Source organism: Bidens hawaiensis, unplaced genomic scaffold (assembly GCF_021521415.1).
Source record: "Bidens hawaiensis isolate Kalapana, Puna unplaced genomic scaffold, B.hawaiensis_p1.1 tig00029045_1, whole genome shotgun sequence".
Taxonomy (NCBI): Eukaryota; Viridiplantae; Streptophyta; class Magnoliopsida; order Asterales; family Asteraceae; genus Bidens; species Bidens hawaiensis.
Window position 1 is genome coordinate 188,297 of NW_027494789.1, and position 14,063 is coordinate 202,359.

The window sequence follows — 14,063 nt, forward strand, 5'->3', positions numbered from 1 at the left end:
GTAACCATGAAGTCCTTATGCAATGTTTCATGGGTTTTATTTGATTGTCCTTTTTCCTTTAACTTTTTGTATGAATTTTTCCTAGTTGACCTTGATTGAATTTATCCAATATGGCCAAGTTGATTACTAAATTTGTTTAGTTTGGTAGTTTTTGTATATAACATCAATACGTGCTCACACAATGAGTCATTTCATTTCACCAATGAAGTTGAGAACATTGCTAAGTCGTGGCAATTGAGGATCAAATGGATTAGAGGTCTAATTACTGATTGCAGTTTAACCGACCATTTTTCCCTATGTAACATATATATGGTAGTGAGTTTAACATATGATTGATGTATGTTAAAGTGTCACGTCACTACCGTGACGGAGAAGCTGTAACTAACCAACCTTTCACTTTGATGTAGCGATGTTAACTAAAAGTTAAATTAAAGAAAAAAAAAACAAAAAATAAAACGGTCTGATTGTGGAGACGGGCCCACTTCTCACACCCCTCACCTCCGTTAAAGCTTTGGTGGCATCACCTTTGCCACCCCTGTTAACACCCGTGTAGCGATATTTGGGGCGTTAAAGTGTGACATGGCATGTCCTTTGGCGTCTCCACACATCATCCACTATATAGTCTTAGAATTGAACTGGTTACTTGAAGTCAAAAGTTAACTTTTGAAAATCAGACATTTTTACATGTCCATATTTGGAAATTTGGTTTCTAGGTTCATACATGGGAACTGAAGTTAACTTTTTACCTGTCTATATTACCTGTCTAATATGATAACTGAAGACCAGTGGACCTAGAATGTTTTGGTTTGGTTCTAATCTAAAAATCAGACCGGTCTCGGTCTTTTTTCTGGTAAATTCGAATTTTTCTCACCCCAACTTGTAAGTGTCCCTTAACGCTCTCACTAGTAAAATCATAATTCACTTAAACGTTATAGTTTATCCTACATCAAAATCAGGACTGTACGTTGCATTTTTTGTTTGGCTAGCTTATTATTAACGTAAAACAAAAGGGTTAGATTGTTGATCTTGATCGAGTTTTGGTGATATTGCGCAAGTGTCACACCCCAAAATTGGGCCTAGGAGTGCGACCAATGGTTGGTACCTGTTTTGAAAATATCTCAGAGTTGCGGGTTTATTTTAGCGGAAGACTTAAAGGTTTAATATAATATTAATTTACATTGAAAATTTACTTGGGAATTAAATACCCAAGTTGAAGTTTTACAAAAATATTGTTTTTAACATTACAAGGATTTTATAACAAAATTTGAGCCATCATGCCGGTGCGAACTTCTATATTCTGGGATGACTCTAATCCTTGTATCTAGTAATCATCAAACTTAATTACCTGCAAGTGGGATTAAAATACGTCAGCTATGTGCTGGTGAATCGTTATGACTCTAAAAGCATTTTAAGTAACAATCATAATACAAATATAGTTTTCTTGACAAGCTCAGCAGATATATTGCTATACCCAGTATATGTAACACTGCCCTACACACACACAAGTCTCCGAGCCATGTAGCCCATACCGAAGAAACTATATATGACCATTAGCCCGCGGCCACGTAGCCTTTGACTGTTTAGGTTTAACGGTTATGTTTGGATCCAGACACATGTGTATTTGGTCTGAGTTGTTTTATTCTCTACTTTGTATTATAAAGTTTTAGAGATCGCGTAATCTCATGTAAATGTTTGAGTGACTCTATAAGACAACAACCTGTCAATCTTATAGAGTATATGTTTGACTGTTTGAAAAGGGTTAACGTATTCACCTGTATCATCGGTGTGATTGATTTGAAAACCTTTCTTGATTGTGATTGATTGTTAACCTATAAACAAATAGGTTTTGAATGATCAACTTGTTGGTGTTTCCTGATTAGACTGCAGATCTTAAGTCTGGTTTTAACCTTGACGAGGTTTGTGAATTTATTTTGAAATCATGATTACTTTTATGTGACGTTTGGTATAGCATGCTTTGGCCTAATAGGGTTTATTACGTTGGCAAACTTCTCAAGGTAAGTAAACGGGTCCCGCAGTTGATTGGGATGTGTACGAATTACTTACCTTATGCAAGAAGAGTCTACTAATGATATCCCCCTTCTGGTTACTACATGTCCGTCAAAATATAATTTTGTATAACATTATCATTAGCAAAATAATGTTTATTGAAAACTGTTTGTGAATGCTTTTGAATACTTTCAAGGTTAAAGGCCATAGCCTTGACTGAGTCTAAGTTACTATAATATGATTGACAATAACTTAAACTTAAATTCTACCTTAGTGAATGATTGGAATACTTATACTAAGGCGGATTGATTGTTTAGGTGGCAGAACTTCACTCCTAACTCGCTTAACTGCTCTACGGCTCTTTAAAGCTTCAATACTTGCACGAACTTCAAGAAATCAGACCCTCGGAACTTCCAAACAATCTAACACGCTTCCCTATGCTTAAATGTGTGAAAGTGAAGGTGAGAATTGGTGTGGAATGCTTCAAACTCGTCACCCCTATTTATAGCCGAAACCTGGCATTTTCGAGCCGCGCGAACCGACTCCAGCCGCCATTTTACACGTGGCGTCTCTCGTGATGCCACGTGTTGACACGTGAATCTTATTACTTAACGAGGTTTCGCGTCGCGCAAAGTTGCCTTATCCATCATCTTCGCGTCGCGCGAAGATGTCAAACTTTGAATTGTGTGCTAGTATCTTCGCGTAGCGCGAAGTTTAACCCTCAACATCTTCGCGTTGCGCGAAGATGCAATTTTTCCATAGTTTCATTTTAAGTCCCTAAACTTTATAAGTTGATATTTTTAGCACAAATTTCAGTCGAAAATTTCGCGGTGTTACAAAAAGCTTCTTATGCTATTTGTTAGAGTCATTCCAAGATAGGGTGACCTTAACATGATCTCCCGCTAGCCATGGCCGCATACAATGATTACGGTGTGGCATTGCTACTTACTAACCAATGACCCCTCATAACTCATAATTGGTACCTATATTTACAATTTTAAAATTTTAACTTTTTATCTACCTTTTTTTCTCTCTCTTTTTCTTTTCAATAATTGGTACCATGTTTACAATTTTAAAATTTTTTGAGATGAAGTAATAGTGGGTGTAAGGTCAAAAATTGTGATTTGCGTTATCAATGTGGCGAAATTCATTATATATATTATAATCAATCATTAAGTTAAAGTTGGCGAGCAATCCGGATCCGAGACGAGAGCTTTGACGCACGCATTTAGCTTCAATGGGGAGAAAGCTTATAGAAGGAATATGTTAGGCTATAAATAGGGCATTTGTTGTCTTTATTTATGTGCATTTTTCATGGTGTAAATCACCCACCTAAGAGGAGTTCACCTTGGGTGGGGTCGGTTTTTGCTTAATGCATCAATTTTTAACCAACAACGAGATCGTTCCTTTATTTTATCTTTATATTATTTATGTTCGGTCGTTTGATTTACCGCACCCATCTTGCACGTTTATTAAGAACAAAACCGTTCGTTATCGGATCCAGTATTGGAACCTACAGTGGGAAATGAATAAATGATGATGACTACCATGTGCTCAGGACACGGTTTTCTTATTACATTACAAGGCAATTTCGTCTCGAATAAGCCAACTATAGCATCATGTGTTTGACTTTTTCTATGGTAGAAATTATATTTAAATCACAAGTATTTATTGAGATGAAGTAATACATCTTCCCTCTTTTTTTTTTCTTTTTTTTAAGTGGTACCCTTACAAATATCAAGACACGGTTTTATCTCAAATAAGTCAACTATAGCATAATGTAATTGACTTTCCTACAGTAGATATGATATTAAATCACAAAGCATATATCTCCATAGACTCTTGTGTGTTCACTAGTCATTAGTGATGAGGATTTGTTATTGTTTTGCCTTGTTTCTCATCTTAAATTGCTACTCAACCACTGCCCAACCGCCCTTCGATTACCCTACCGCAAATCTTTCGACCACATGGGCCAACACTGAATCTTTACCACATTCTGTTAACTTCACAGACAGCTCAAAGGTCCGAGCCATCCTCGTTAGAGGATCATTCGGACCGAAATTCGCCTGGTGGATTCTACTGCAATGGAACATGCACATCTTACCTTTTCGCTGTATTCATTGTTCAAACTAACAGTGTGAGCAATATCGTTGCACCCGCTATAGGGTTCCCTCAAGTTGTGTGGTCACCAAACCGAGACCATCCGGTTAGCTATGGTGCAATACTCAATCTCACTGCTACGGGGAAATTGGTCCTGCAGGATGTTGATGGAAGCATAGTTTGGAGTACCAACACCACTGGGAAATCTGCTGCTGGTTTGAACTTAACCGATGATGGAAACCTGGTGTTGTTTGATGTCAATAGCTCGGTGGTTTGGCAGTCTTTCGATTACCCAACGGACAGTTTGGTACTGGGGCAAAGACTGTTTCAAGGACAGCAGTTGATACCTAGTGTTTCGGAAACCAATTGGACGGCACAAAAAGGTTTGTTTTCTCTTCAAGTGACGGATGAAGGCTTGTTTGCTTATGTTGGATCAAACCCGCCTCAAGTCTATAACAGCTTTATGGTCTCTGGAGAAGACAAAAATAAAGGAAGAAGATACGTTAGGTTCTTGAATGGCAGTTTCGCTTTGTTCGTGCTTTCTGTTGAGCCAAACGATCCCGATATGTGGACTCCCATACCTCAAGCATCATCCGCTCAGTATATGAAACTGATGCCGGATGGGCATTTGAAAGTGTTTGAATGGCAAGACATGTAGTTAGTGGTGGCTGATCTATTTACCGGTCTTCTTGGAGAGTGCGGTTATCCTTTGGCTTGCGGAAGAAATGGCGTATGCTCCGGTAATCAACAGTGTAGCTGTCCAGTATCAAGCTCGCCCAGGATTGACTATTTTCGAGCAGTAGATGATCTTCAACCGGACCTGGGTTGCTCTGAAACTACTCCTCTTACGTGTAACGCTACCGAAGATCAAACTTTTATTGCACTTGAGAATGTTATGCACTCCAGCTTTAGTGCCGACATGGAGATGGTGGATTCGGAGACTTGTAAACAAGCGTGTGTCAACAATTGCTCATGCAAAGCAGCTTTCTTTCAGTATGGTTCAAATGCTTCAAGTGGGGATTGTTATTTACCTTTTGAGGTTTACACGATGGCGAATGTTAATCCGGAGGCAATTCATTATAATGCGTCGGCTTTCATAAAAGTGCAGAATGCAAAATCACCTCCTCCTGCTTCCACTCCTCCATTAGCTCGATCACCTCCTTCTACTTCCACTCGTCCATCATCTCGATCATCTCAATCGACTTTAGGAGTTATATTAATTTCCACTATTGGAAGTGTTTTGTTTATCCTTGGGGTTATGGGTTTTCTTATTTACATAATCCGCAAGCGAAGGCATGCTGCTCAAATGGAGGAAGAGGCTATAGGCGATGTACCAGGAATGCCGACTCGGTTTTCCTATGAAGAATTGAAATCCGCCACAGATAATTTCAATAAAAAGCTTGGTGAAGGAGGATTTGGAGCAGTTTTCGAAGGGACGCTTGAAGACGGCTCAAAGATTGCAGTAAAATGTCTCGAGGGTCTTGGGCAGGTTAACAAATCGTTTCTAGCTGAGGTTCAATCCATTGGAAGCATTCACCATGTGAATCTGGTTACACTAAGAGGATTTTGTGCATGGAAATCACAACGTTTTCTCGTGTATGAATTCATGAGTAACGGATCGTTAGAACGCTGGATTTACCATGGAGACCGAGAGAACGTGCTAGAATGGGAATGCAGAAAGAAAATCATTCTTGACGTAGCCAAGGGTCTGGCATATCTTCATGAAGATTGTAGGCAAAAAATCATCCACCAAGATATTAAGCCTCAAAACATATTGCTAGACTGTTATTTCAATGCCAAAGTATCTGATTTCGGGTTGTCAAAACTCATCGACAGAAATCAAACACAAGTAATAACTACTATGAGGGGAACACTGGGATATCTAGCTCCAGAATGGTTGGGATCAGTTATTACTGAAAAAGTCGATGTATATAGCTTTGGGATCGTTCTCTTAGAGATATTGTGTGGGAGGAAGAACTTCGACAAATCTCAGGCTGAAGAAAGCTGGCACTTACTTTGCGTCCTTCAAAAATGTTGGGAACAAGGGATGCTACTAGATATGGTAGACAAGCACAGTGAAGATATGCAGACACACGGTTCAGAAGTCGTGGAGATGATGAAAGTGGCTTCGTGGTGTTTACAATATGATTATACGAAAAGGCCTTCAATGGCGACGGTTGTTAAGGTGTTAGAAGGCGTAATGACTGTAGATTCTAGCTTGGATTACAACTTCACAGACCCTAGAATGCAAAATACAGAAGTTGAACATGACAAAAATTTGACACCATTGATGGCTTCTGTTCTATCCGGTCCTAGGTAAGTAACCATGATCTAGGTTCTTGTGGACGGCTTTCATGCACATTCATAATGTTTCGTGGTTTTTTTTTTCAATAAACTATTGTTTGAAACAATTGTAATTTATGGAATCTAACACTATTGTGACTAGCATATATTTCATTGAGGATATGCTTATTCTGATCAAGTGTAATTATTTATTTTGTCAAAATGATGTTTAATTCGACACTAGTGTGAAGTTTTTTTTGTACATAATGATAAGATTTGATGTTGAGTTTTTGCATAAAACAAAATATTTTGTTAGATATACTGTATAATACTTGTTTAGTGAGAACTATTTAATAAAAAAATCATTTATTGAGGTTATACTATAACCCGGATTAATCACTTTCTTGATACTAAACAAGTTTAGAGTGTGCTATTACTACTAAGCCTCTCACTAGAGTGTTTGTGAGTGTTTATGGTTTGACACACTAATTTGCCAATATAACCTATTGATGTTCGGTTTATTTGTACATATTTATGTGTGTTAACTTACTCGTTTTACTCGTTTAGTTTAGGAACTATGGTACTTCATACATGTTTATTGTGTTTCAGGTCACAGGTACTTAATGCGCTTAATTTGGGCCTATACAAGAATGGAATGAAGACCCGGGATGTCCAGCACGCTTACCGAGGCAATCATGTGAAGTTGCTGAGAAAAGAGACCCATCGCATAGCGCGATGCCCTGTAAATGACGACGTTGACTTTGGTCCATCGCGAAGCGCGATGGACCAGGAGAGAGGACCATCGCGCTACGCGATGGTCCCCAAAATCGGGAAAATTAGGGTTTTGTTTTATACAATATTTTGACGACCCTAGAAGCCATTCAACACCTTCCAGGCGATTTTCAGAGCAGAAGAGAGAGCCCCCATCACTTCCAATCATCTCTAAGTATCATACATGGCCTACCAGATCATAACCGAAGCCCGAGAAATGCCGATGCACGGCTAATCGGGGAGGTTTTGAGGAACAGAGACAGCCGATTCAGGTTAATCGGGGAGGTTTTGAGGAACCGAGGGCTAGACAAAGGAATTACAGGCCTCCGGTTCAGGGTGTTAACAGTCGGTTCAGACCGGCTATTTCAGATGGTGCATCACCGATTGTCCCACAGATGCGTGTGCAGGGACAGCCGACATTTAAATCCCGTCCGTCCTACATCAACATAGTTCCCCATTTTCACGGACTGGGATCAGAAGACCCGTATTCACACTTGTCAGATTTTTCAGCTATTTGCGGGTCTATTGGTGATGGTACTTATGATCAAGATGAGGTTCGGTTGCGGTTGTTCCAGTTTTCATTAAAAGACAAAGCAAAACACTGGTTCAACTCGCTACGGATGCATAGTATTGAGAGCTGGGCCGAGATGCAGCAGGTTTTCCTTAACGAGTATTATTCGCAGTCGAAGACTAACGAAGGCCGGATGGAGATTAGACATTTTGCACAGTCACCGGGTGAGTTATTTCATGAGGCATTTATTCGTTATAAGGAGATGATCAGAAAATGCCCGCACCACCAGATTGAGTTGTGGGAGTTAGTGAAGTGTTTTGTTGACGGATTGACTTACGAGGACAGAAAGTATTTGAAATCGTCATGTAATGGGATGTTGTTGAACCAACCAGAAGAGGATGATTGGGATTTCCTTGAGTTTATGTGTGAGGATTCCAAGTCAGAAGTAGCAGCTGAACGAAGACGAAAAGTCGGGGTTACCCGAACAGTTAAATCAGCTTCGAGCGAGTCAGTCAGAATTGCAGAATTGGAATGCGAACTCGCGAGTTATCGGAAAGAGAAGAAGAAAGAGGTTGGTAAAGTCGGGGTTAAATTCTCGGTTTGTTCAGATTGTGGCGAGTTAGGGCATAAGGTTGAATATTGCCTCGGGGTTGATGATGACGAGTATACCGATGAGGAGGAAGTCAGTTACGCGTACGGAGAGTCCAAGGGCCAAGGATTCAATTCGAACACTTATCACCCGGGCCTAAGGAATCACTCGAACTTCAAATACGGGAGCGCGTCAAACCAGTCGAACCCGAACTTTCAGGGGTCCAGTCAGAACCGACAGCAGAACAACTACCGACAGGGTAGTTCGAACAGTCAATATAACAGTCGGGGATATAACAGAGATGGTTACCGGGGTAACAGTTTGTCAGGTAATTAGAATCAGGACCAACAGAAGGGTAGTTCGGGAAATTCAGATGAGTCAATACATTCAAAGTTAGATGCGTTGTTGAAGCTTGTGACTGATAATCAGAAGGAAATGCAGAGACAGTTCGAGTTGAGAGACAAGTCAGCAGAAGTGATGTCAAAGCAGATTGGTCAGCTTGCAGCAGACGTGGCGAGATTTCAGAAGAACGCGGGTCAGCTACCGAGCGCTACCACAGTAAACCCACAACATGCCAGCTCAAGCTCGAAGAAAGGTAATAGTGTGCACATTAACGCGGTAAGTCTTGTACCTCATTTTGAAATTACCTGTGTTGAAGTTGAGTCGCCACCGCAGTTTGTTGAGGCGGTGGTGAATGATGTTAGTGATGAGAATGAAGGTGTTGGTCAAACTGAAATGGTTTTCCAAAATGAAGTGAAATTAAAAACAGATTAATTAACTTTTCGTGAAAACTGTACTTGTGAAAAATGTCTAAACGCCAAATTGACCAACACGGGAGATGAGGGGGTGGAGAATAATACCACCTCAAGTAAACTCCAAGACCCGGGAGTGCCATTTTTATCAATTCAAATTGGAGATTTTAAAACTGATCGGACACTTCTAGATCTTGGAGCATGTGTTAGTGTCATGCCCGACAGTTTATATGATCAGTATGAGTTTGGCCCGTTAGAGAGTGTAAATACCACCGTGGTGTTGGCGAATCAAATTCATACACACCCCCGGGGCATGGTCACTAATGTAATGGTTCAAGTGGACGATTTTTGCAACCCAGTTGACTTCCTTGTACTTGATTATGCTAAGGGTAATATTAAACAATCTGAAGTCATACTGGGCAGGCCGTTTCTTGCTACAGCACATGCGGTAATTGATTGTGCTGAGGGATTTTTGGGCATTAAGTGTGGGAACCGTGTTAAGCGGTTATTATTGTTCGAAAATGCTACTAACCCTCTTGTTGACAAGTGTGTACCATCGTGCACAAATCATACAAGAGAGGGATGTTTTGTAACTGACAGGAACTAGCTAATAGGTAGCAGTGAGAAGAAAGGTTGGAATGAGAGAGGCGTTAAGATGAAAGATGGAGGGGAACCGACAGTAAGGAAAGGGAAGAGAGAAAAGAAATCGATGAGTTCTATGGTGACTTCATCGGTTTATGGAACTTCTTGAAGCATTCGAGGCATTGTCAAGCTTTAGACACGCAATTCAGCGCTGACCGGGAGGCAACCCGGGGTTTGTAAGTGTGTTCCATTATATTTTATGTTTGTCGAGTCGTTGTTTGACTTTCGTCTCGAGTTATGTGCAGCAAATCACAAGTGTGGGGAAGCTTTTGGTGAAGTGTGCATCATGGTGGTTCGGTAAGCATTTGGTCAATTACACGTCAATCCAGGTACGCATTGCAGATTTCGACTTCGGAAACGTGTTCAGGGTGATGTCGGGATGTTGAAAAGTGGTCGGGTCGGAAAATACCTGACCCCAAATCGGCAAAAACTTTCTGTTCACTGGGAACCATCGCGTAGCGCGATGGCCCTGGACAGCCCACCATCGCGCTACGCGATGGTGGCTAGGGCAATCCTGACGTCTGACGTCATCGCGTAGCGCGATGACGCCAGACCAGACACCATCGCACTACGCGATGGTGTCCAAAACCTAACTTGACCAGATGACCCATCGCGCTACGCAATGGGCGATGGATAATCCGAAAAATTTTAATAATATATATATATACACCCTCCCCCCCCCCCCCACCGTCTCTCTCTCTCTCACTCCGACCACCGCCGGCGACCATTCACCATCGTATACCATCACCGCTGATCACCACCGCCGTGAACTCCGGCGACCAGCCTCTCCTTTCATCATCATCAACACCCGCCGCCATCGCTAAACCATCATCGCCGACCACCGCTTCTTTCCACCACCTATCACCACTATTCACCGTCGTGTGTTTATTCCATTGTTTCCGACATTGAGGTTAGTTTGAGCTTATGGATTGATTGTTTAGTTTGTCAAGTTTTGCGTGGTGTCGGGTTAGTTCAATTAAGGGGGAGTTGATTTTTGAACCGTGCTTGTGTTTAATTTGGTCCTGATTATGGTTTGAGGTTGATTTTGTTAGGTGTTAGTCGGGTTTTGATCGAGACACTGGTTGTGATGTTCTTGGATTTTGGTTGCCAGGTTGAGTTTTGGTGGGATTGGATTTTTATCGGGTTATATTTTAATGTTCAGGTGTCGGGTCAAGTATTTTTAATAGTAATAATAATAATAATACAAGTAAAATAAAGAAAGAATAAAAATTTTAAAATTTTAAAATTTTAATATATTTTAATATTATAATATTATTTTAATATAAAAAAATTATAAAAATTTAATTTTAATATTTTAATATATATAATATCACATAAATATTATAATATTTTAAATAATAAATAATAAATAATAATAATATTTTAATTAAAATCATAAAAATTTAATTATAATATTTTAATATATATTATTAATACTAATAACAATATTAATAATATTTTTCTAATTTATTAATATAATTTAATATTATTATAATAATATAAATGAACTTCGAGGCCCGACCTGCCTGATTTTGCAAGTCCCAGATTGAGTTCGTTGTGTGCACGTTTTTCGAGACACTTGTCGGTCGTGTCTGTCCGTTCGAGTCAGTTTAGTTCGAGTCTGTCGTTTCGTGTCAAATTTTCGGGATTTTGTGCGTTCCTCATATTTGGGTTATCCGCCTGTACTTAATCTCCATTCGGGCGGAGATACCTGGTTATTTTGTTTGTATATAGGATATCCCGAAATTTTCTCGTTTTCGCGTCAATTGCTGATATTTCATGTGTATTGTGCAGCATGTCGGACGCTCCAGGACCTTCATCAGGCGCCGCCGGGCGCATGTGACAGAACCAGCAGGCGCGGGACGACGAGGTCCTGTTGCCCGACATAGAGGAGCTCCAGATCCCCCACAGCCCGTGGTGCGCCCAACACGGGTTATCAGGTATGACGGGGATGAGATTCCGATCACTCCCGACACGTTTCGGGAGTCGATCGTGGGGGACGGCCACCAGATCCCACATATCATACTCCGATATGCTCCTTTGTCGGAGGAGCAGACATTGTATCGCCGTTTCGCGGCGATGCAACTCTTTCGACATAAGGCGATCGACTGGACCCTGCTCCGGGCAGTGGGCCAGGAGGTGGACGTCCGGGCGATGTTGAGCGACCGGTGGGTACAGGTCCTCACATGTGACTCGATACAGTATGTCGAGCTCACACGTGAGTTTTTCTACATTCCGACACGTGCCCACCGATTTCTCCGAGCCCCATGCGGTGTCATTTGCCCTTGGCCGGAAGACATTCGAGATATCTGTACCACAGTTTGCCGTGGCCACTGGGTACTACACCGCGGAGGAGGTTTTGACCCCGGCGTTCCTTACGAGCATTCGGGGTTATACTCTCCGATCACAGACCGATCAGGAGTTTTGGCTGACCGAGGCCCAGTTGGGCCAGTTCTGGGAATTGATAGTGGACGGGGCCCATTCGAGCACGGTTGTCGAGTCGTCCATTCGGGACCCCGTCCACCGTTACCTTCACCGCATTGTTGCTTGCTCTATCGTGGGCCGTCATTCGGGCCACGATAAGTGCAACAACATTGATTTTTTTTCATTGCAATCGATGATTACGGGCCGGGAGGCCAATATAGCGACGCTGCTTCTTGCGTCGTTCTCCGGAGCCGTAGTTAGCAGGACCAGTCAGCCCAGTTAGCTATGGGTCCGTACATTACTCGTATTGCAAAGCGCCTCGGGGTATTCGACTGTTACCCGATTGATTATTTTACCTGAGGGCCTGCTACGACCTCGTATGATTTGGAGGATGCCTAGAGGGTTGGGTATTGTGAGCTTCATGATCCACCCATGCTTGTCCCGGTCCGACAGGGTCCTCAGGCCCCACCACCTCCGGGGACAGACGCGGCTGTCGCGCTCCAGATGGGTATCCCAACTCACCAACAGCCCGTCTATGTCCCCCACATCATGAGACCCCAGCTGCAGCACCCACTCCGCCAGCGACAACAACCACAGCAGCCAGTCACATTGGACACACTACATCAGCAGCAGCTGGCCTTGCAGACAGAGATGCGGGCCACATGGCCCGTCAGGACGACTATTTCCGCATTTTATTCTCTCATCTGCAGGTACCGATCCCAGCATCTTTACAGATACATCAGCAGGCTGGAGATCAGGCGGAGGCGTCAGGGTCGGGTCAGGCAGCTGATCAGCTTGACCCAGTAGGAGGTGCTTAGATAGGAGTTCAGCAGACACCGGTTGTCGTTTTTGGTTGTTTTCCATTTATTTTGTTTTTATTCATATGGTCTGTATAATATTATATTATATTTGGGAAACATGTATGGGTAACCGGTTGGGTAACATTTCTATATATCTTGTGATGTTTGTCTGCTGTGTTTGATATGTATATTTGTTTGTGTTGCTTTAGAACTTTGTGGGTGTGTTCACTATAAACCCTCACGAGACCTCACTCGTCCACCTGGGCTACCGGGGGTTTAAAGGGCTTGTTGCATACGCTAAATGCAACCGTGATTCCTACGAAAGTAAGTTAGGTCTTTTATTATTTTTAATTAATTAACAAAATTTTTTATGAAATTGACTAACTCGGCTCGGTAATGTTTTTATAATATAATAATAATTTTAACTCTCGAAAGACCTAGGTCTTATACTTGTGAGTGGTTGCTTATACATGTCTCGAGATTTGTGCAGATTTGGTTAAACAGAATTTGTCAGTGGTGGAGACATGTGTCACGAGTGTGTTGAGAGTTGTGGGCCGAGTTTAGCATTGCATTGTCTTTACTATCAGGTGATTTCAGTTTCATAAACTATTTTGTTATTTTTATTTTAGTTTTTAGAATTGTAATTGTATAATTTGCTCAAGTTCATCACACTTGTTCCCCGAGTTTTTAAGTGGTATAACTGTCAGTTCAACCCCGTCCCCCAAATTATTATTAATTGTTTTATTATTGTTTAAACATTGAGGGCAATGTCAACCTCAAGTGTGGGGATGGGGGAAAATTGAAAATTTTTAGCCCGATAGTACCTCGAACAGTATTCAGAAACTTAAGTTGTTAACTGTCACTTATTGCTATTAATGCCAAGTTAGAGGTTTTTGGTCATGGTTGGTTTTTCAGCTTCTCGATAGTTTTCCCGACAAATGTTTTTAAAATGAGAAGTTGAAAATGGAATCGTTTAGGCCGGGATAACAAGTCAAGGGGACGGGTATACATGTTTCATATCGGTAGCCCATATTTCCAGACATATTGTGAGATTAGCCCCTATACTTAATACACATATTATATAATAGATATAAAACATGTCATGTTATTTATTGAGGGAAACCGGTATGTTTTACAGAATTAGAACTTGCTTGTCACATGCTTTTCGAGATCTTAATACCACC

General features: G+C 41.3%; 1 pseudogene; it reads left to right on the forward strand.

Annotated features, from left to right (window-relative positions):
• The first annotated feature begins 3,870 nt into the window (after positions 1-3,870).
• LOC143578157 (G-type lectin S-receptor-like serine/threonine-protein kinase SD2-5) lies at positions 3,871-6,475 on the forward strand (annotated as a pseudogene).
• The last annotated feature ends 7,588 nt before the right edge of the window (positions 6,476-14,063 follow it).